This window comes from Anomaloglossus baeobatrachus, chromosome 3 (genome assembly GCF_048569485.1).
Source record: "Anomaloglossus baeobatrachus isolate aAnoBae1 chromosome 3, aAnoBae1.hap1, whole genome shotgun sequence".
Taxonomy (NCBI): Eukaryota; Metazoa; Chordata; class Amphibia; order Anura; family Aromobatidae; genus Anomaloglossus; species Anomaloglossus baeobatrachus.
In genome coordinates, this window is record NC_134355.1 from 509,850,007 (window position 1) to 509,874,895 (window position 24,889).

The following is a 24,889-nucleotide window of genomic DNA, read 5'->3' on the forward strand; positions in this document are numbered from 1 at the left end:
CGTAGCCGGAGTACACATTGGGTAATTAACCCGATGTGTACCCTGGCTAGGAGAGCAGGGAGCCAGCGCTAAGCGTGTGCGCTGGTAACCAATGTAAATATCGGGTAATGGTTACCCGATATTTACCTTAGTTACCAAGTGCAGCATGGCTTACACAGCGACGCGTGTTGTTATGATCGCTGCTGCGTCTGCTGTGTTTGACAGCTAAGCAGCGATCATAACAGCGACTTACTAGGTCGCTGTTGCGTCACAGAAAATGGTGACGTAACAGCGACGTCATTGGCGCTGTCGCTATGTGTGAACCCAGCTTTACACCGAGGCAGCAAACTTCAGGTACTGGGGAGAGTGTGGCGTTATTTATTGTAATAGATTGATCAGGTAGGGGAGATAAGTGAGATGGGGTAAAGATGATTAGTTTATTTTTGCCCACATTGAGTTTAAGGAAGCGAGAGGCAAAGAAGGAGAATATGGCTGATAGATATTCCGTGATTCTGGACAGCAGAGAGGTGATATCTGGGCCAGAAAATTTCATCAGAATATACTGTAGATGGTACTGAAAGCCATGGGTCTTTTATGAGTTGTCCCAGGCCAAAGGTATAGATGGAGAAAAGTGAGGATCGCATGACAGAGCCTTGAGGGACAACAACAGAGAGTGGGCGGGATGAGGACGTAGTGTAGGAGTGGGAGACACTAAAAGTGCAGTTGGGAAGGTATGAGGAGATCCAAGAGAGGGCAAGGTCTCTGACACCAAAGGAAGAGAGGATTTGTAGTAGGAGTGAGTGATCAACAGTGTCAAAGGCTGAGAATTGTCTAAAAAGAGGAGTATAGAGAATTGTTTGTTAGCTTTGGCAGTAAGTAAGTCATTAGTAATTTTGGTGACGGCAGTTTCTGTACAGTGGTGAGGACGGAGGCTGGATTGTAGGCTATCAAAGAGTGGGTTGGATGAGAGGTGGGAGGAAACTTCAGCATGAACATGCTGTTTGAGGCGTTTTGAAGCTACAAGAGCAATGATATGGGGAGATAGCTGGTAGTAGAGAGGTCAGATCGAGGGATGATATCTTTAGTATGGGTGTGATTGTTCCATTTTTGACAGCAGAAGGGAAGGTACCAGAGATTAAAGATAGGTTGAAAAGATGGGTTATAAGCATCATAGTGAGATTGGGAAGGAGGTGGGATTGTATTTGGTGATGTGCGATTTGGAGAGGAGATGAGTAAGCTCTCCTTCAGTGACGGTGGGGAAGAAATGTATGGGGGAGGCTAAGGTCTGTTAGATGGAGGGATTGTGGTGATTGAGCAGAAAAGACTTGCCTTGTTTGATTGATCTTTTCTTTGATAAAATATGAGCCCCACATAGCCTCCTATATGCGGTATTACCGCCACATAGCCTCCTATATACATTATCAGTCCCACATAGCTTCCTATATATAGCATGATCCCTGTAACATTTGCCACTGGGGTTGCTGATGCGGCAAGTAGGGGTGGAGCCACTGGACCACGGGGGGAACCTGTGCTTACCCTTAAGTGGGAGGGGCTTAGCTAAGTATGGACCGTGAGGCAGAACGCCAGGTACCACTCCCAGGGCAATGACTGGTACTGTGGAAGCTGACTAAAGCAGATAGGTACGGACATGTATAGTGGGAATGGTATTAGTTATGTTAAAGTGGTATAGGTGACAGACACAGGAATAACAGGATCTGTCAACTATCTAGCAGACTGGAAGACTAATTAAGGACGTTGCACATAGTCCCTCTCATTAATACAGCCAGAGAACAACCATCAGTACATGACTGAAGCACCAATTCATCCATTAGTATATGAATACAGCATCAGAATCACCATCAGTACCAGACTAAACCCATCAGTATGGAAATATAGCACCAGAACCACCATCAGTACAGGAATACAGCTCCAGAGCCAACATCAATACATGATTACATCACCCGAACTATCGGTATAGGAAAACAGCACCAGAACTATCCTCAGTGCATGAACTAATCAGAATTAATCTTAGTACAGTGATTACAGTGAGTAATTGCAATTTCAGGTAAGCCTCATTTGTATTACATGAACCTACAATTCCCAGTACATCCTTAACAGTGGTGAGGAGATGCTGGGAGTTGTTGTAACAACCATCCATCATCAGACTGTGGACCATAAAGGAGCCACATTACTGATTAGATGCAGACAGTATCACAAAACAAAAATTACATTCAGATATCTTACCAGTGATATATTTTCCGATTCGTATTGCTCTTATTCTTTTCTTTTCCATCTTGTGCAGACGCAATGATTACTTTTCACATCTACAGCTCATCTCTGCAGATTTCTCTGTTCTCTATTCCTCTATAATACATGTCAATATGGTGCTCTTAAAAATAAGTTGCATTATAATGATCCTTCTATAAATATCTGCTGACAAGGTGCCCCTGAATAAATAAGTGCTCCTCACTTAACTTCCTGCACTAAATATGCCCCCACACACACACACAGACTATCCCTCTTATGATATACTGCCTCTGCACTGTCCTCACTTATAAAGTATTGCTCCCATTTTTTTGCCTTTATAAGCTGTAACTACAACACTATCCTCTTTTATGAACCTTAACCACCACACTGTCTTCACATATGAACTATAACTGATAGCTGCCTCATTGTTTGCCTTTATGAGCTGTAAACTGCACACCATGAGCCCTTCTGAACTATAACCTTCACACTGTCATTGCTTATGAACTATAACCTCCACATTGTCTTTCCTTATGAATTACAGCTTCCAAACTGTCTACCCTTGTGAACTCTAACTGCCACATTGTTCTCCATTATGAACTATAATGACTAAACTGTCTGTATTTATAAACTACAACCATAAAACGCTAATTTGGAGTACTACTGCTGTAGTTAGGAGTACCCGGGGTGATGGAATGGGGCAGCCAGGTGTTAGAACCCTCCACGGGTAGGGGGAATGCCCCGGGACTCGGTGATGTTGTTCGGGGAGTGCTGTGGGTAGCAAAGGGGTCATTTGCGTACTCACTCAGTCCATTAAGCTGACACCTACAACTGGATAAACCAAGTTCTGTATACCGCTGAGGGGAGGTAGTAAGGGTCCCATCCCCAATGGTGCTGCCTGGTGATCTGTGACCTGCCTCCTGGCACTAAATTTACTTCTCTGTTGGTCCCGGTAGTATGGAACTAGTTGGGTCCCACTCCCCACTATGGCTAAGTGTGGGATCATGCTTTCAGGGTTCATGCTTGGGATTTTCTGGACCGTTTTAATGGAAAGTCCTATTCCCCTCGTTGCACTAGTACCCTGATTTTGGAGCGGGTGGAGAGTGGATCTTGAAGGCTCCGTTCTCGTTGGGTAAACTGTCAGGTTGCCTGAAGCTACTCCCTGACCTAGAGTCCACGTACCCCGTCGTGCCCTGGTCCCAGTCCCAGCAAGGCCGCCGGCTGTCCTCCTAGATAGTTCCGTGCCCCATGCCACGATCCCCTGCGACCGGCGATCCAGCTCCTCTAGGCCCAGACCACCGTCTGCTACCTAGATGGCTTCCTAGGAGCCCAGCTCCTGACCTCCTCTCTCCTTCACTTCCAACACACTTCTCCCCTCTCCTGGCACTCCTGACCTCCCCTAACCAACCCCCCAAGTGGGAAACCCTATTCCAGTGATGGCGAACCTGTGGCACTACAGCTGTTGCAAAACTACAATTCCCATCATGCCTGGCCATTCAAAGCAAAAGCTTTGGCTGTGAAGACATGATGGGAATTGTAGTTTTGCAACAGCTGGAGTGCCACAGGTTCGCCATCACTGCCCTATTCCATTCAGGTCGGCCACTGGTGTGTCTGGTGGGTGTAGTGCAGAGTGTACCTAGGATTTTAATTAGCTGATATAGGCAACACCATGTAGTTGGGGACCCATAAGCAAGAAGGAGGTGGATATTGCACGGGAGGGCAGATTGTACAATACCCTGTGACGACCTGATAGTCCAGTGGCGTCACACTATAACTTCCACACTGTCTTCCTTTCTGAACTATAACTCCCACATTGTCCTACCTTTTGAACTATAAACTCCATCCACACTATCCCCATTTAATGTTGCCCCTGCTCATTTCCCCTCATGATGTTGCCATCTATGCACTGCCCTATCCACACTGCCCCCTTTACACTGTTCTCTACCCAACATGCTGCCACTTCTCAATACTAACTGTAACATCCTGGATGTGGATTCACGGTGGCGGTGAGTTACAGGCGGCGCCGGGACCCGGGGAGCGTGACATTACCCCCCTTCACGCCCCCCTCCATGCAAGCGGGACAAGAATTCGCTTATGAGAGGAGTGCCAACGTTCTCACGGGGTTCCCAGGACCGGTCCTCGGGACCGTAGCCCTCCCAATCAACAAGGAAGAACTGCTTACCCCGCACAGTCTTCATGGCCACTATATCTCTTACCGCGTACACATCGTCGTCAGCAATAGGAGGAGGAGTACCGGCATCAGAGGAGAAGGGACCAAGGACAACGGGCTTCAGCAAGGAGACGTAGAAGGAGTTTGGGATCCGCATCGTGGCCGGGAGCTGCAGTTTGTAAGAGACCTCGTTGATCCGTCTGATCACCTTCAAAGGACCGATGTACCGCGGGCCCAACTTGTAGGAAGGAATCTTCAACCGGATGTATCTGGAGGAAAGCCATACCAAATCTCCAGGAGAGAAGCGAGGAGGGTCAAAGCGTCTTTTGTCCGCATGTGTCTTCATCTGGGCGGAAGCACGTTCAAGGGAGGATTTGACGGTATTCCATATCTTAGCGAAGTTTCTGGACAGGGTATCTGCAGCGGGAACATCAGAAGATGAGGACACCGGTAATGGAACGGAAGGCTGAAGACCGTAGACAACATAGAAGGGAGAACTGGAGGAGGATTCACTGATGTGATGATTACGGGAGAACTCCGCCCAAGGAAGAAGTGTGGACCAGTCGTCATGATGGACGTTGACATAGTGTCGAAGGAAGGAAGGAAGTGAAGACCTGGTTGACACGTTCCACTTGGCCATTCGACTGGGGATGGTAGGCTGAGGAAAAGTCCAGAGACACTCCCAGATGTTCACAGAGCGCCCTCCAGAAGCGCGAGGTGAATTACGTTCCCCTGTCGGACACTATATGCAAGGGAAAGCCGTGCAGCCGGAAGATATGCTTATTGAAGGCATCAGCGAGCTCCTGGGCAGAGGGCAGTCCGACCATGGGGACGAAAAGAGCCATCTTCGAGAAACGATCCACCATGACCCAGATGACCGTATGTCCAGAGGACAAAGGCAAGTCCGTGATAAAATCCATGGCAATGTGTTGCCATGGAACGGAGGGGATCGGCAGAGGCAGGAGTCGTCCATAGGGCAAGTGCTTGGGCGTCTTGTTCCGGGCACAGCATGGACAAGCGGAGACAAAAGAGACGACATCCTTGCGGAGGGACGGCCACCAATAGTGACGGACGATAGTGTTCCATGTTTTCTTCTGACCGGCATGTCCGGCCACCTTCGAAGAATGCAGGACTTTGGTTCTGTCGGTCTCCGTGACGAAAGTCTTCCCAGGGGGTATCTGTGTCAGGGTGACGGGAGCCACGGAACGACCTTACTAGGGCAAATGATGGACTGGTTTGCCCCTTCCTCTTGCTCCACCGGATCGAAGGATCGGGACAAGGCATCCGCCCGCACGTTCTTGTCCACGGGCCAGAAATGAAGTTGGAAGTCAAACCAGGCAAAGAAAAAGGACCAACGAGCTTGTCGCAGGTTAAGTCTTCGAGCGAAACGCAGGTACTCCAGGTTTTTATGGTCGGTGTAGATAATAACTGGATATACCGCACCCTCCAACAGGTACCGCCATTCCTCCAGAGCCAACTTGACAGCTAGGAGCTCCCGATCGCCAATGCTGTAGTTGCATTCCGGTGCCGAGAAGATTTTGGAGAAGAAGCCGCAGGTGACCATCTTCCCGGTGGACGACTTCTGCATGAACATGGCCCCGGCTCCTGAGGAGGAAGCGTCCACCTCCAAGGTGAATTGTCGGTTCAACTCCGGTCTGTGGAGAACAGGAGCGGAGGCAAATGCCTGTTTCAAGGAACCGAACACGACATCGGCCTCAGGTGACCAGTCTTTCGGGTTGGTCCCCTTCTTGGTCAAGGCAGAGAGAGGCGCCATCAGAGCAGAGAAGTGAGGAATGAACTGGCGATAATAATTGGCGAAGCCTAGGAAGCGTTGAATGGCTTTCAGTCCGGAGGGTTGAGGCCACTTGAGGATAGAAGACACCTTCTCGGGATCCATCTGCAGGCCCGTGTCGGTAATCACGTAGCCGAGAAAGGGAAGCGACGACCTTTCAAACACACATTTTTCGTACTTGGCGTACAGATGGTTCTCCCTAAGCCTTTGTAGAACAAGTCGTACGTTTTTTTCGGTGGGTCGGCAAGTCCAGGGAATAAACCAGGATATCGTCCAGGTATACGACCACACAGACGTAGAGGAGATCCCTGAAAATGTCGTTCACCAGTTCTTGGAAGACAGCCGGGGCATTACAGAGACCGAAGGGCATCACACAGTACTCGTAGTGCCCATCACGGGTGTTGAATGCCGTCTTCCATTCGTCTCCTGGGCGAATACGAACCAGTTTGTAAGCTCTGCGGAGGTCTAGCTTGGTGAACATTCGGGCCCCCCCTGCACCGGTCGAATAGCTCCGGGATCAAAGGTAGAGGATATTTATTCTTTACGGTGATCTGGTTCAAGCCCCGGTAATCAATGCAGGGGCGTAAGTCACCTTCTTTCTTCTTGACGAAGAAAAACCCCGCTCCCGCAGGAGACGAGGACCTCCTGATGAACCCCTTTGCCAGGTTGTCTGCAATGTAGTCCGACATGGCCTGAGTCTCGGCAGGGGACAAGGGATAGATCCGTCCTCGAGGGGGGGTAGTGCCTGGCAGCAAGTCAATAGCACAGTCGTAAGGTTGATTTGGCGGTAACACCTCTGCCTCCTTCTTGTCGAAGACGTCCGCAAACGACCAATATGCGGAAGGCAGTCCCGGTAGGGACTCCGGTGCCGGAGACTGATGGACGGGCCGTACAGACTGCAGACAGTTCTCATGACAAGACGGGCCCCAATGGGTGATATCTCCAGAACAACAACTGACGACAGGTTGATGTAGTCGTAACCAGGGTAGGCCCAACAGGAGTGAGTGAGCCAGTTCCGGGAGGACATATAGGGCAATCTTTTCGGTATGCAGGGCGCCAATATGGAGTTCCACGGGTTTGGTAATGAACAACAATGGTTCGGATAAGGGTTTCCCCTCCACGGAAGCGATCACAAGGGGTTTTGACAGCGAGATGACAGGTACCCGGTATTTGTCCACTGTAGCCTGTTGGATGAAATTGCCCGCTGCCCCTGAATCAAAGTACGCCTCTGCCGTGAACCGGGTCTCCTCCGTCGTCACTTGGACGGTCAGCGTCACCGGGTCCGAGAGGGTTCCGGTACCTAGGGTGGCCTCTCCTACCAACCCTAGGCTTTGGAGTTTCCCGGCTTCTCGGGACATGAACGAAGCAGGTGTGCACTGCTTCCACAGTAGAAGCACAGGCCCTTGGTGAGCCGCTCTGCGCAGCGTTGCGCGGCTTGTCCTAGACGGTCTATTTGCATTGGTTCAGTAGTAGAGGTACCGGGTAGCACTGACTGCGGGACGGTGGACCTCTGCGGAGTGGAGGTGTGACGTGTCGGTCTTCTCTCCCGAGATACCTCCTTAGACCGTTCCTGGAAACGGAGATCAATCTGGGTTGCTAGAGAGACCAGACTATCCAGAGTAGGAGGAACATCACGACCGGCTAACTCGTCCTTGATGCGGCCGGAGAGGCCCTCCCAGAAGGCTGCTGTTAATGCCTCATTGTTCCATCCTAGCTCAGAAGCAAGCGTACGGAACTGGATGGCGTACTGGCCCACCATTAGGGTTCTTTGGCATAGCCGGAGGAGCGAAGAATGGCCGAGGTGGTGCATCCTGGTTCGTCAAATGTATTACGGAAGGCCTCAAGGAATACCTGGATGTCAGTAGTCAATGGATCTTCTTTCTCCCATAAGGGATTAATCCAGGCCAGAGCTTCGCCCTCCAGATGGGACATCAGAAAGGCCACCTTTGCTTGATCAGATGCGAAGAGGTGTGGAAGCAACTTGAAATGCAACGAGCATTGATTTAAGAAACCTCTACAGGTCTTGGGGTCCCCAGCGTACCAGAGCGGAGAAGCCAGATGGAGTTTCGAGGTTGAAGACAAAGCCACTACGGAAGCCGCTGCCGTGTTTTGATCCAACAGGGATGTGGCTGTGGCTTGGAGATTATTCAGACGGGTGTCCACTGACGACATAAAAGCCAGCATGCGAGATTGGGTCTCGCGTTGTCATACCAGTTCCTGTTGTAAACCGGCCAGCTGGTACACTTGTGCTCCGGCGGAATCCATGGCCTGATCAAACTGTAACGTCCTGGATGTGGATTCACGGGACCGTGCACCGGACTCCCCCAGAGAGGCAACCAAGAGCTAACCCCTATACAGGGACTGTCTGGTCACCCAACCAGAGGGCCTAAATGCACCGGAGCCAGAACACAGGGAGTACGGGGTACAGGTCCTTCAGAGATTGGCACGGGAGATGACTAAGAGTCCAACGGGAACCGGAGGCAGGATAGAAGATGGGAACCGGGTACAGGTGCCAAGTAGTCCCAGCCGACGGGGTCCGGATCCAACGGGACGAGCAGGCTGATGTATCCAGGTGAAGTCCAGGTGACGGGTTCAGGCTGACGGGAGATGACGGGATCCTCAGCAGACAGTCACTGGCACACTTCCTGGGAGATCAGCACTCTGGGACCAGGTCAGGGCGGCAGGTAGTCTCTGTGGAAGAGACAGGGTTAATCCAAGGGCAAGGCACAGAGGGACCTGCACATCTAGCTCTGGGAACATGTTGATCAGGCACCGGCCATATGAAAAAGGAAGTCTTATATAGCCTGTACCTGAATACACCCATATCCTGTTTCCGGGATGCTGGCCCTTTAAGAAGAGGTGAGTGAGCGCGCGCGCGCCCTAATGCGCATGCGAGAGGCCCGGGTGCCAGAGACCAGTGCAGGAAGCAGTGAAGGAGATGCAGGGGAGCCAGGCAGAGAGATCCGGGATGCAGCAGCACGCCGGGGCTGGCGAGCGGGAGGCACGGAGGACGCACAGGAGGAAGAGCAGGACACAGAGCCGCGGGCAGGGGAACCGGGGACCGGGGAGGTGAGTGACAGGCGGCGCCGGTACCCGGGGAGCGTGACAGTATCTTCATACACTGTCCCCCCACATTGCCCCTTTTCCATACTTTGCTGCTTTTTTTCACACTGTCCCCCCTCATGCTTTCCATATCTTCAAATTTCCCCTTGATGCCCTTCTCTGTACTTTTCACCGTCATGTGTCTTTATCACCACACTGTTCCCTGATAATGGCCCCACCGTACTGCACTCCATCTCATACTTCTTCCCCCTCTGCATACTGTCAGTTCATATTTTGACCTTACACTACGCTCCACTATAAATGTGGTGTCCTCTGCTCGCTCCATTGAGCGCTTATGTGACGCCCTGGCCTATCAGGTCGTCACAGGGTATTATGCAATCTGCCCTTCTGTGCAATATCCACCTCCTCCTTGATTACGGGTCCCTAACCAATGGTGTTGCCAAAACCAGCTAATCAAAATCCTAGGAACACTCTGCACCACACCCACCAGACATACCAGTGGACGGCCTGAGTGGAATAGGGTTGCCCACTTGGGGGGTTGGTTAGGGGGAGGTCAGGAGTGTCGGGAGTAGGTGAGTGTAGTGTTGGAAGTGAAGGAGAGAGATGGTCCTTTGAGTTACTAGGTAGCAGACGTTGGTCTGGGCCTGGTAGGAGCTGGACCCCGGTTGCAGGGGATCGTGACAAGGGGCACGGCATTGTCGTGGAGGACAGCTGGCGGCCTTGTATCATCACCGAGCTGGGACCAGGGCACGACGGGGTACGTGGACCCTAGGTCAGGAAGTAGCTTCAGGCAACCTGACAATTTTCCCGATGAGAACGGAGCCTTCAAGATCCGCTCTCCACCCTCCGCTCCAAAATCGTGGTACTAGTGCAACGAGGGGGATAGGACTTTCCACACATACAAATAAGAAAGCCGCGGAGACACCATCACGTGTTTCTCAACGCTGACAGGAAACTAGCCAGGTCTTTCACCGGGAAGGAACAACCACGGGAAGGGCAGTCTCCAGTCAAGGAGACCACCTATACCAAACATGGTATCCATCCACAATGTACTCCCCAGCTGCAGCGATGGTACTCCACCTTACCACAAACCACGGGTGGCGTCACGAACTGTAAATATACTGTTCCCTGTAAATACCCCCCTTAATTGGAGTGGCCGCACAACCCCCGGGTCCGGACGCCCCTCGAGACACCGCAGATCCGGATCCGAGCAGCTCGGCTGCTGACGTGGGGGCGGCACACTTACCTATCTTCAGTGCTGGGCCTCAATAGTTCCTCTATGCAGCACTCTTACTGTATTGTTTGGTCAATAAAAAGTGCCCAAAAATAAGAAATAAGCTAAGTAGGAAAATGTAATCTTTAGACAGGGTAATTTATTACTGTCAAGAACTAGTAGCAGTGAAGTATAAATGTGACATATAATGAATGATTCAACGGAAAAAAGGAAATGCATCAAAATAAAAAAATGTAACAAAATTTTGAAATGTTTGAGGTCAAATGGTAGGAGGATAGGAGTAGTAGACTGCGCTGCTGATGCTAGATCAAGAAATGCGGAGGATGTAGTATAGTATTGGACCGGTTTATTCTCAATGTGTTTCGAAGTTAAACCAATTTTTTCATCAGGAGAACCACAGTACTGCATGGTCCAGTCCTATACTATGTTCTCTGGATATCTTGATCCAGCATTAGCAGTGCAGACTACTATTCCTATCCTCCTACCATTTGTCTACACTGCGGGATCCCCCGACCTGAGGGTACTGCAGCAACTGTTATACCTTGATTCCTCAGTTATGGGCTAATACAACCCCAAAAGTGAGAAATTCCTATACCTCTAACCTAGACTAGTTTGTCCACTGGATAAATTAAGAAATAACGTCTGGAACACCATTTTAAATCTGAACTGGGTGCAAAATCCCTAAAAAAAACTTCACTATATAAAGAGAAGGGCTGCACACCAGTGACAGTGCAAGGGGAATAAATGTAAAGCACAAACTGCTGTGTGAATACTGACATGAACAATACAATAGCTATATGTAGAAATGAAAGTATGAAAATGGAATCTGCATAACTGCCATGAACTTTAGGAATAAGGAGAAATTTAGCTATTGAATTGATCAATGCAACAGAGCCCCAACACCTCGTCACGGTATTCTCTATGTTGAGGTCCCTAGCTAATGTGTATCCTCTATTGCAGTTAAAAAACTTACCGTCTATGGGAAGGTGAAAGGCGACTGTATATGTAGGGACAGACACATGCAAAGTTAAGAATAGTATAATGTAAAATATACATGTCTGTCCCCACGTATTCAGTCGCCTTTGTGTTTTATATTTTATTAACATATTCTTGTATTTATTTTAAATATATTTCAATGAAAAGTAACTTTTTAAGCCCCAAACCTTTATTTTCTCTGTTGTGATTTTTATACAATTGTAAAATCTCCATAGATTTTAAGCTGTTTTCATGCTGTTTTTCTAAAGTTCATTTTGATATTTATACACTGCTCAAAAAATTAAAGGGAACACTCAAATAACATATCCTAGATCTGAATGAATGAAATATTCTCATTGAATACTTTGTTCTGTACAAAGTTGAATGTGTTGACAACAAAATCACACACAAATCATCAATGGAAATCAAACGTTTTAACCAAAGGGGGCCTGGATTTGAAAACTTATACAAAATGAAAGTGGAAACAAGTCAAAATGAAAATCAAAACAAGACAAAATTAAAGTGAAAACAAGTAAAAATGAGGCTTAGTATTGTGTGTGGCCTCCACATGCCTGTATGACCTCCCTACAATGCCTGGGCATGCTCCTGATGAGGTTGCGGATGGTCTCCGGAGGAATCTCCTCCCAGACCTGGACTAAAGCATCCGCCAACTCCTGGACAGTCTGTGGTGCAATGTGACGTTAGTGGATGGAGCAAGACATAATGTCCCAGATGTTCTCAATCGGATTCAGGTCTGGGGAACGAGCGGGCCAGTCCATAGCTTCAATGCCTTCATCTGGCAGGAACTGCTGACACACTACAGGCACATAAGGTCTGGCATTGTCCTGCATTAGGAGGAACCCAGGGCCAACCGCACCAGTATATGGTCTCACAAGGGGTCTGAGGATCTCATCTCAGTAGCTAATGGCAGTCAGGCTACCTCTCGCGAGCACATGGAGGGCTGTGCGGCCCTCCAAAGAAATGCCACCCCACACCATTACTGACCCACTGCCAAAACCGGTCATGCTGAAGGATGTTGCAGGCAGCAGATCACTCTCCGCAGCGTCTCCAGACTCTGTCACATGTGCTCAGTGTGAACCTGCTTTCATCTGTGGAGAGCACAGGGCGCCAGTGGCGAATTTGCCAATCCTGGTGTTCTTTGGCAAATGCCAAGCATCCTGCACGGTGTTGGGCAGTGAGCACAACCCCCATCTGTGGCTGTCGGGCCCTCATGCCATTCTCATGGAGTCGGTTTCTAACCGTTTGTGCAAACACATGCACATTTGTGGCCTGTTGGAGGTCATTTTGCAGGGCTCTGGCAGTGCTCCTCCTGTTCCTCCTTGCACAAAGGCGGAGGTAGCGGTCCTGCTGCTGGGTTGTTGCCCTCCTACGGCCCCCTCCACGTCTCCTGGTGTACTGGTTTGTCTCCTGGAAGCGCCTCCATCCTCTGGACACTACGCTGACAGAGAAAACCTTCTTGCCACAGCTCGCATTGATGTGCCATCCGGGATAAGCTGTACTACCTGTGCCACTTGTGTGGGTTGTAGAATCCGTCTCATGCTACCACGAGTGTGAAAGCACAACCAACATTCAAAGTGACCAAAACATCAGCCAGAAAGCATTGGTACTGAGATGTGGTCTGTGGTCCCCACCTGCAGAAACACTCCTTTATTGAGGGTGTCTTGATAATTGCCAATAATTTCCATCTGATGTCTATTCCATTTACACAACAGCATGTGAAATTGATTGGCAATCAGTGTTGCCTCCTAAGTGGACAGTTTCATTTCCCAGAAGGTTGATTAACTTAGAGTTATGTTCGGTTGGTTGAGTATCCCCTTTAATTTTCTGAGCAGTGTATATATTATGTATATATATATAGATATATACCATCTCAGAAGTGGGAATCTTTTCATTGAATACAGATCTTACTTCAAAATTGAGAATTTTGATAATGACTGATCAATTCTGGAAGTGAAAGAAGCACATTTGTCTGATACAATATATTACAAAGTTGCTTATTTTCATGTGTACTACTGATTTATTAAATAAAAATTGAAATGACAAAGGTATCACAAATCTTTGCATTTTATATTTCACTATAAAATTCAAAATAAGATTTTGGCTGCAACATTTTAGTAAAAAAAAAAAAAAATCCAGGAAAACATTGCCTTTTTCTGCAAAAAAGCTGTGTGCCAAACCAGCCTGCAGGAGAGAACTTTGCTTCAATGCCTGTGTAATCATAACCACACGCTTCATATTTCTTTTACAGCCGTGCCCAGGGCCCAGTGTGGTTGTTGAATGGAATTTCTATAGAATATGAATGGGATTCTCAAATCATCTCTCTTAAGTCTGATCTCTTTAGGTCAACGTCCAGGAACTTAAAAGCAGCTTTCTTCAAGTCACACTGTACTTGCGTGCAGTCTGCTTGGCTTGTAAACAACAAAAGGAGTCCTGTTTCCACTACTCATGCAATGCTGCCAACCATGACATTACCCTGCTAATGAATATAAGTCCATTTGTTTCCTATTTATTAGGGGTTGACGAGTGGTTAGTGTTATTACTATATATAGAATAGGATTTTAATATATATATATATATATATATATATATATATATATATATATATATATATATATATATATATATATATTAGGATATATATTTACCATAACAAAATAATTGTAAATTATGGTTTATTGAAGTGACTTTTAAAATGGGCCATCAAACAATAAGTTTCATGTATGCAAGTGAATACACTCTGTTATTCCATATTTTCTTCAATTTCCATTATCTCCAATTCTGTAAAAGAGGAGGAATGGGTTAACAACTGAATTTAGCCAAGTTGCTAGCCCTCTTCATACATGTCACCGGTCATCTGACACATAAAGGAGGTAGAAAGCTCTTTCATGTTGGAGACAAGTAAATAGAGGCTATGGAACCTCAATACCGGTGCTAAGATAAAGGGAGTGATGCAGCTTCTATAATTGTGTGCAGAAATATTAGGCAAGTTGTATTTTAGAGGGTTTTTTTTATTATTGATCAACAACTATGTTCTCAATCAACCTAAAAGACTCATAAATATTAAAGCTATTTTTGGAAGTTGAAGTGGTTTTTATTTAGATTTGGCTATCTTAGGAGGATATCTGTCTTTGCAGGTAACTATTACTGTGCAGAATTATTAGGGAACTTAATAATAAACAAATATATTCCCATCTAACTTGTTTATTTTCACCAGGTAAACCAATATAACTGCACAAAATTTAGAAACATTTCTGACATGCAAAAACAAAACCCAAAAAATTAGTGACCAATATAGCCACCTCTCTTTATGATGACAGTTGCTTGATCTGTTTACGGTCAACATTGCATGCAGCAGCCACCACAGGCTCTCAGATACTGTTCCAAGAGGTGTACTGTTTTCCCTCCGTGTAAATCTCACATTTTATGAGGGACTACAGGTTCACTATGGGGTTCAGATCAGGTGAACAAGGGGGCCATGTCATTATTTTTTCATCTTTTAGACCTTTACTGTCCAGCCACACTGTGGAGTAGCTGGATGCATGTGATGGCGCATTGTCCTGCATGAAAATCATGTTTTTCTTGAACGATACCGACTTCTTCTGGACCACTGCTTGAATACGTTGTCTTCCAGAAACTGGCAGTAGGTCTGGGAGTTGAGCTTCACTCCATCCTCAAACCGAAAAGGTCCACAAGTTCATCTTTGAGTGGACCATACCAGTACCCCACCTCCACCTTGATGGCGTCTGAGTCAGAGTGGAGCTCTCTGCCCTTTACTGATCCAGCCTCTGGCCCATCCATCTGGCCCATCAAGAGTCAGTCTCATTTCATCAGTCCATAAAACCTTTGAAAAATCAGTCTTAAGATATTTCTTGGCCCAGTCTTGACGTTTTATCTTTTGTTTCTTGTTCAAAGGTGGTCGCTTTTCAGCCTTCCTTACCTTGGCCATGTCCCTGAGTATGGCACACCTTGTGCTTTTTGATACTCCAGTAATGTTGCAGCTCTGAAATATTGGCAAACTGGTGGCAAATGGCATCTTGGTAGCTTCACGCTTGATTTTCCTCAATTCATGGGCAGTTATTTTGCGCCTTTTTTTGCCCAACACGTTTCTTGTGACCCTGTTGGCTATTTGCCATGAAACGCTTGATTGTTCGGTGATCAAGCTTCAAAAGTTTGGCAATTTCAAAACTTCTGCATCCCTCTGCAAGACATCTCACAATTTTGGACTTTTCAGAGCTCGTCAAATCTCTCTTCTGACCCATTTTGCCAAAGAAAAGGAAGTTGCCTAATAATTAAGCACACCTTATATAGGGTGTTGATGTCATTACACCACACCCCTCATTACAGAGATGCACATCACCTGATTTACTTAATTGGTAGTTGGCTCTCAAGCCTATACAGCTTGGAGTAGGACAACATGTATAAAAAGTATCATGTGATGAAAATACTCATTTGCCTAATAATTCTGCATACAATGTATTCTAGACAACTCTGTTAAATGATGTTTCTTACCTTTGCAGTGCAGTCACATGTGAGGCATTGCCACGTTCAGGAGAATAGGCCTTTTTTTTACCTATTCCCCTTGCGAAAATTGGAAATCTGAGGTTAACACAACATTTTAATGGTAAAAAGTAATTATTATTTTTTCTACTGAATTCAGTGAGGGGTGCAGTTATAAAATAAGGTCCACTGTGGGGGATTTCTATTGTTTTTGCACCTCAGGGGCTCTGCTAATGTGAAATGGCACCCAGAAACCTTTTGAGCAAAATCTGCACGTCAATATGGCGCTCCTCCCCTTCTGAGCCTTGCACTGTGCCTTAAAAGTAGTTTTTGACCAGATATGATGTATCAATGTACTCTGGACAAACTTCAAAACAAATTATATGGTCTATGTTCTCCTGTTACCCTTGTAAAAATGAAAAATATAGGATTAAAGCAACATTTTTGTGATAAAAATGTATTTTTTCATTTTCATAGCTCAAAGTTATAATATTTATTCTGTGATTCATCTGGGGGTTCAAGGTACACACCAAACATCTAGATAAATTCCTTGAGGGGCCTAATTTTCAAAATGGGGTCGCTATTGGAATGTTTCCATTGTTTAGGCACATGAGGTGAGCTCCAAACACGACATGGGGTGTCCTCTAATAATTCCAGACTATTTTGAGTTAAAAAAAAAAATCAAACGGCGCTCCTTCCCTTCCGAGCCCTGCCGTTCACCCAATCAGTAGTTTTCCACCACATATAGGCTATTGGCCTACTCAAGAGAAATTGCACTACAAACTGTATGGTGGATTTTTCTCCTGGTCTGCTTGTGAAAAGGAAAGATTTGGGGTTAAAGCAATATTTTTATGGTAAAAATTTATTTTTCCATTTTCACAGCTCAATATCATAGAATTCTGTGACGTTCCTGGTGGTTTAAAGTTCTCACCCAGCATCTAGATAAATTCCTTGGGGGAATCTAGTTTCCAAAATGAGGTCACTTGTTGTAGAGTTTTCATTGTTTAGACACATCAGGGGCTCTCCAATTGAAACATGGCATCCACTAATGACTCCAGACAATTTTGAGCTCTAAAATTCATATGATGCTTCTTAACTTGCAAGCCCTGCCGTGCCACCAAACAGTAGATTGCCAACATATATGGGGTATCGGTGTACTCAGGAGCATTTGCACAAAAAATTATATGGTGTATTTTTTCTTGCTACTCTAGTGAAAATAAAATATTTAGGGCTAAAGTAACATTTTATGGATAAAAGTTAAATTTTTATTTTTTCTTTCCACATTGCTTTAGTTCCTATGAAACACCTAAGGGGTTAATAAACTTCTTGGATGTGGTTTTGAACAGATTGTCACCTAGGCCTCTCAAAGTTGCTTCAAATGTGATGTGGTCCCTAAAAAAAATGGTTATTTAAATTTTGTTGAAAAAATAAGAAATTGCTGATAAACTTTTAACTCTTCTAGCTTCTTAACAAAAAAAAGAAATTTAAAAAATTGTGCTGATGTAAAGTAAACATGTGTGAAATGTTATCAACTATTTTGTATGACATAACACTCTGATTTAAAAGTATAAAAAAAAGTTTGAAAATTGCTAAATTTTGTAAAATTTTTGACAAATTTCCAATTTTTTCTCAAATAATGCAAAAAATATCATCCTAAATTTACCACTATCATGAAGTACAATATGTCACGAAAAAAAGCACTGTCATAATCACTGGTATCTGTTGAAGCGTTCTAGAGTTACTATATCATAGAATTCAAATTGTCTCTCCAGTAAAGGAGACAAACTCTAGCGCAGCGCCACCTATTGGAAGTAGCGATCCTAAAAGTCACAAGTGGATTTTTAACAATCCTTTGCAATATGACTCAGGATATATAAGCCAGATCAGAATCTCAATTTGCAGACACGGTGTTTCATGGGTGCTTGCCCCTCGTCAGTGCAAAGTATGGGGTGTCTGATCTGGCTCATGAGAAAGCTATGTGGGGACCACGGGGGAACACTATTCACCTTAAGAAGACTTTGCAAGCCAGTCTGGCTGCCAAGTAAGGGGACTTATAGCTGCCATGCCCCTCTGGAAAATATTCAAATTGTCTCTCCAGTAAAGGAGACAAACTCTAGCGCAGCGCCACCTATTGGAAGTAGCGATCCGAAAAGTATATCATAGAATGAGACTGGTCAGAATTGAAAAAAAATGGCTTGATCATGAAGGTGAAAACAGGCTGAGGAGTGAAGGGGTTAACACTGATGTACAAAACACCTTCATAAATCTCCCCTATGTTTTAATGAGCCTTTATGTTTTCCAAACATCTATTCAGTATGGTGTCTCTGGAAGAGCTTAATCTCATGAAGAGATCAGAGAGGTCAAGGGAATGACAGTCCGAAAACTAAACACAATACACCAGCCGCCAGTGCCTATATTTATAGACATTGTAAACTTTATGTTACAAGATTTCAGTGACGAAAACCAAAGAGAAATTCTTGTTAGGCATGACCGGACACTAATAGCAAGATTATTAAGGTCTCGTATATTCAAGAGAAGAAGGTTGTGTAGCTTCCATATTAGGCCTCAATGTCTGATACTGTCCTGTGAAGCCATTCATACACATATAGTGCCCAACTTTGTAAGAACAGAAAGAGAGCCAACTTATGTGGAGTGTAGCAAATTTTCCCCACTCCCCTAGTCACACCCCAAGACACATGTATACATTCTCCCCCTTATTTCATATGTTCTTGGTGCAGATGTGAAGCCGCATTTTTAAGTGTTTTTTATAGTGCAGTTTTTTTAAAGGGGTTGTTCACTACTCTTAAATTGATGACCTATCCTTAGGATAGGTCATCAGTGTCTAATTGGCCAGAGTCCGACACCCTGCACCTATCAGCTGTACTTGCTCCCCGCCGGCGGCAGCATGCAGCCGGAACTGCTCCATCTTTGGCACCGCGGTTGGGTACTGCACATCCCCCTCCTATTGATGAGAATGGTAGGTGGCTATGCAGTACCCTGCCTTGGGTATCAGGAGATAGAACAGCTCCTGAACTGAGCATTTCTGTAATATTAAAAAGCATTAAAAATGCAGATACATATCTGCATCAAAAACACACCAAATAAGTGGTGAAACACGTAAATTTAACGCAGCAAACACGCAATAATCAGAGATGATTGTTATTGTGTTGTGTGGTGCGGACACCTGCAGAAAACTTGCAGAACAAAAGCAATCGAAGAAACGTAGCATTTACACTTCGTGTGAACACAACCTTAGTGTTACATTTTTATTACATTTTTTACAAGTTTAAAATAGCAAAATAAAAAATCATGCCGGGTTTTACACTATTTACCAATCATCATAAATAATCTGGTTGCTGTGTCGTGCAGGTCAGTACGATTACAGGAACACTAAATATATCCATGTTATTTGCTGATTTTACATTTATTTTCCTTTTTAAAAGTGTATTAAAATATCATTATTTAACCTTTTTATTCTTATTTTTTTAGTAATTTTCTAAGAAAAAAAACCCTCTTTTATTCTCTCTCTAAAATACAAGAAATACTCTAATATGTACAATATATCTCTATGTACCAGTATAATCTGTCTGAGGAGTCATTGTCACGCTTCTACACGTGGCGGGCGCATTCAGACCAACAGAAGTCTGACGCACAACAAAAACACACCTCAACAACACCACAGACAGGGGGAACACCAGGGAAACAATAACAACAGTGGGCCTTGGTACCAGTGAGAGAGTATATGGACACTTCCTGTCTTACCTGGCACTGTACCTTGCACTCCTAGCCAGACCCTATACAGGCTCGACACCTGTTGCCGAGCAAGAATAGATGAAGCCCTGAAAAAACCCTACTATACTACTGGCTAGGGAGTGGGAGATAAGGTACATTTGATCCACTGTTGCACTAATAGAACAGGAGGGTAGGTAAGACAAACAGGGGAAAAACAACAGAAATGGAGAAGGTACGTCTCAGGATGACTCCACAGCAGCTCCTTCCACCAAGGCAGTGAGCATACAAATGGCCTTGTGTAATCAGCAAAGACTGCTGGGAAACCTGGCTATTTAAACACAAATGGGGGTGGCAACAGAGCAGCTACAACTGACAAGTACTGCAGTAAAGCTGCTAGCAGCAAAACTGACATTAACTTTCATAACCCAGAGAAATTAAACCACATTTAAATGCAGAGTCCAAGATAGAGGTGGGAGGCTCCAGTCTAAAAGCTGTCACTAGTCACTAAAAACAGGGAGACAACTGACAATCATAACCTGTAATGCAGCTTCAAGATTGCAAAATTCTTTAAGTGACATCAGCAGAGCCTGTGGTTCAGATTTTTATCTCCTGCCTGCAACTGTAGAGGCTCTTGGTTCAAGTCCCAGGGACACTCATAAAAAAAAGGAAAAAATTATATTTCTTCAATTAGAAGAAAATTGACATTTTTGCATTTTTTTATTATTTTTTAGTATTTTTATAGAAACAAAAATATTTGATTATTTCTTCCCCTCCAGAATATAGGGACATAGAAATGCATTGCTATGTACAGATGTATCTCTATGTACCTGTATAATCTGCTTCTGGGTTTCCTTTGCTTCTGTGCCGCCCGTGTGCCAGCAGCCTGCTGCTGCTCGGATCTGGACCTTCCGGTAGGTGGCTCGAGGGTCTCCGGACCCGGGGGGTCCTGCGGACACTCCGAATGAAAAGGGTGGGGAATGGTGGATGTAGGACGTATATGTATGGGCTGAGCCGTATTAAGTTTGTGACGCCACCCACGGTGTGTGGTGAGGTTGGACACCACCGCTGCAGTTACGGGGGCACCCGGGGAAGATGTTGTGCAGCAAGTTGTTAACCCTTCCGTGGGCAGGGATGGTGGCCCCGGGACCCGTTGGGGTCTGGTGCAGGGAGATGGGCGACCGCAGGGTGCTGGTGTACTCACTATTAAGGAAACATACGAGTCTCTGGTAAACCAAGGTGATGGTGGTCGGTGCCCGCAGCCGGCTGCGTTCTGTGTCCCCCACCCGGCTGGTGGTCTCTGTCTTTCTCCTGGACCTTTTTAGAATAGGGGACTGCCTGTGCTTGCAACTTCAGGAGTCCGCTCCCGGCTGGATGTGGCCTAAGGAGCCCTTGCCCGCAGACGCTGCCTCGTGGGATCTCTGAGCCTTGGCGGTGGCCTTTTATCCCCCTCGGTGTGCTGTTGTCTTCTAATAGGGACTTTGAGTGGGACAGGACCTCCAGTCCTGGCCTCAATTGGTTAATTAACCAGTTCCAGTAGCTTCTGGACTTGGCTTCAGGGTCCGAGTACCTCCCTGTGTGCTCCGGTGTCCGAGTCGGTTCCCCGGGTCGATACCGGCGGGCTACAACCCTGTCCCGGTCCACCTCAGTTCCACCGAGCCATCTTCCAGGCTCCTGCAGACGGAGACCGCCGTCTGCCTCCTAGCTAATGGCACCAGGGCTCCTACCCTGGCACCGTTCAATTTGGGGTATTCGCCTCTGCTGGAGCTGCACACAGCTCCAGCCCATACTCCTCTCCAACTTGAACTCTACAGAAATCTGTTTGTTTTCCCACCCCGGGCTGTCTAGACTCCTTGGTGGGCATCTTCCAACCACCTGGTTCCGCCCCCTGGTATGTCTATCTAGCCCTGAAGGGGGGTGACTAGGGTTTTTGGTTCGGCTGATGTCACCTGAGAGGGAAGGTGTTGTGCAGGGGCCTATTTGTGACTAGGGCCAGGTATTATTATTATAATAAATAATAATAAGAATAATACCTGGCCCGGCCAGGGCGTCACACTTCCTGTTGCTCATACAGTGCCTTGCAAAAGTATTCGGCCCCCTTGAATTTATCAACCTTTTCCCACATTTCAGGCTTCAAACGTAAACATTTTAATGTTATGATGAAGAATCAACAACAAGTGGGACACAATTGTGAAGTTGAACGAAATGTATTGCTTATTTTAAATTTTTGTAAAAAAGAATAAACTGAAAATCGGGGCGTGCAATATTATTTGGCTCCTTTACTTTCAGTGCAGCAAACTCACTCCAGAAGTTCATTGAGGATCTCTGAATTGTCCTAAATGACTGATGATGATAAATATAAGCCACTTGTGTGTAATGAAGTCTCCGTATAAATGCACCTGCTCTGTGATAGGCTCAGTGTTCTGTTTAAAGAGCAGAGAGCATCATAAAGACCAAGGAACACAACAGGCAGGTCTGTGATACTGTTGTGGATAAGTTTAAAGCCGGATTTAGTAACAAAAAGATTTCCACAACTTTAAACATCCCAAGAAGCACTGTGCAAGCGATCATATTGAAATGGAAGGAGTATCATACCACTGCAAATCTACCAAGACCCGGCCATCCCTCAAAAATTGAATCTCAAACAAGGAGAAGACTGATCAGAGATGCAGCCAAGAGGCCCATGATCACTCTGGATGAACTGCAGAGATCTACAGCTGAGGTGGGAGAGTCTGTCCATAGGACAACAATCAGTCATACACTGCACAAATCTGGCCTTTATGGATGAGTGGAAAGTAGAAAGCCATTTCTCAAAGATATCCATAAAAAGTGTTGTTTAAAGGTTGCCATAAGCCACCTGGAAGACACACCAAACATGTGGAAGAAGGTGCTCTGGTCAGATGAAACCAAAACTGAACTATTTTGGCAGAATGCCAAACAATAAGTTTGGTGTAAAAGCAACACAGCTCATCACCCTGAACACACCATCCCCACTGTCAAACATGGTGGTGGCAGCATCATGGTTTGGGCCTGCTTTATTCATCAGGGACAGGGAAGATGGTTAAAATTGATGGGAAGATGGATGGAGCCAAATACAGGACCATTCTTGAAGAAAACCTGTTAAGCCCACTTTACACGTTGCAATTAGTTGTACAATCGCATTTGCGATGTGACACGCCCAGGTTGCATATGGGATCTTATGAGATTTCACGTTGGTCATTCATTTGCTGTCACACGAGCGTTAGTAGTCTATGTTAAATTGATCAATGTTATGTGCGATCCTTTAGATCATGTGATCTGTGACGTATGCATTGGGCACCTTTTTTTTTTTTTTATTTATTGACTTGCCAAGCGTGTGTAATGTGTAGGGATGTATTTTTACTATGTCATCTGCCATTCAGCTCTGCTACATGGCCGCTAACAGCAGACTCAGACAGCCATGTAGCAGAGCTGAATGGCAGATGACAGCAGACACAGACAGAGCCGCACTGTCAGAATGAACTCGGGTGAACTTCACCCGACTTCATTGTCATGCTGCGGCTCTGTCTGTGTCGCGTCCTGATTAGCGGTCACCAGTGAAGGACTCACCGGTGACCGCTAATCTCCTAAATTACTGAAGTTAGCAGCCCTCTCTCATACTCACCAATCCCCGATCCCCGGCACTGCACGGCGTTCACACTGCTCCGGCGGCTTTTACTGTTTTGAAAAAGCCGGCCGCCCATTAAACAATTTCGTATTCCCTGCTTTCCCCGCCCACCGGCACCTATGATTGGTTACAGTGAGACACGCCCCCACTCTGAGTGACAGGTGTCACACTGCACCCAATCACAGCAGCCGGTGGGTGGGTCTATACTGTGTAGTGAAATAAATAATTAAATAATTAAAAAAAAGGCGTGCGGTTCCCCCCAATTTTAAAACCAGCCAGATAAAGCCATACGGCTGAAGGCTGGTATTCTCAGGATGGGGAGCTCCACGTTATGGGGAGCCCCCCAGCCTAACAATATCAGCCAACAGCCGCCCAGAATTGCCGCATACATTATATGCGACAGTTCTGGGACTGTACCCGGCTCTTCCCGATTTGCCCTGGTGCGTTGGCAAATCGGGGTAATAAGGAGTTATTGGCAGCCCATAGCTGCCAATAAGTCCTAGATTAATCATGTCAGGCGTCTATGAGACACCCTCCATGATTAATCTGTAAATTACAGTAAATAAACACACACACCCGAAAAAATCCTTTATTAGAAATAAAAACACAAACATATACCCTGGTTCACCACTTTAATCAGCCCCAAAAAGCCCTCCTTGTCCGGCGTAATCCAGGATGCTCCAGCGTCGCTTCCAGCGCTGCTGCATGGAGGTGACCGGAGCTGCAGCAGACACAGCCGCTCCGGTCACCTCCACGCAGGTAATAAAGACAGACGCGCGATCAGCTGAGCTGTCACTGAGGTTACCCGCTGTCACTGGATCCAGCGGTGGATGCAGCGGTGGCCGCGGGTAACCTCAGTGACAGCTCAGCTGATCGCGCTACTCACCTCAGTTGCTGCGTGGAGGTGATAGGAGCGGCGGTGAGTAGCGCGATCAGCTGAGCTGTCACTGAGGTTACCCGCGGCCACCGCTGGATCCAGTGACAGCGGGTAACCTCAGTGACAGCAGCTGATCGCGCGGCTGTCTTCATTACCTGCGTGGAGGTGACCGGAGCGGCTGTGTCTGCTGCAGCTCCGGTCACCTCCATGCAGCAGCGCTGGAAGCGACGCTGGATCATCCTGGAGTACGCCGGACAAGGAGGGCTTTTTGGGGCTGATTAAAGTGGTGAACCAGGGTATATGTTTGTGTTTTTATTTCTAATAAAGGATTTTTTCGGGTGTGTGTGTTTATTTACTGTAATTTACAGATTAATCATGGAGGGTGTCTCATAGACGCCTGACATGATTAATCTAGGACTTATTGGCAGCTATGGGCTGCCAATAACTCCTTATTACCCCGATTTGCCAACGCACCAGGGCAAATCGGGAAGAGAAGGGTACAGTCCCAGAACTGTCGCATATAATGTATGCGGCAATTCTGGGCGGCTGTTGGCTGATATTGTTAGGCTGGGGGGCTCCCCATAACGTGGAGCTCCCCATCCTGAGAATACCAGCCTTCAGCCGTATGGCTTTATCTGGCTGGTTTTAAAATTGGGGGGAAC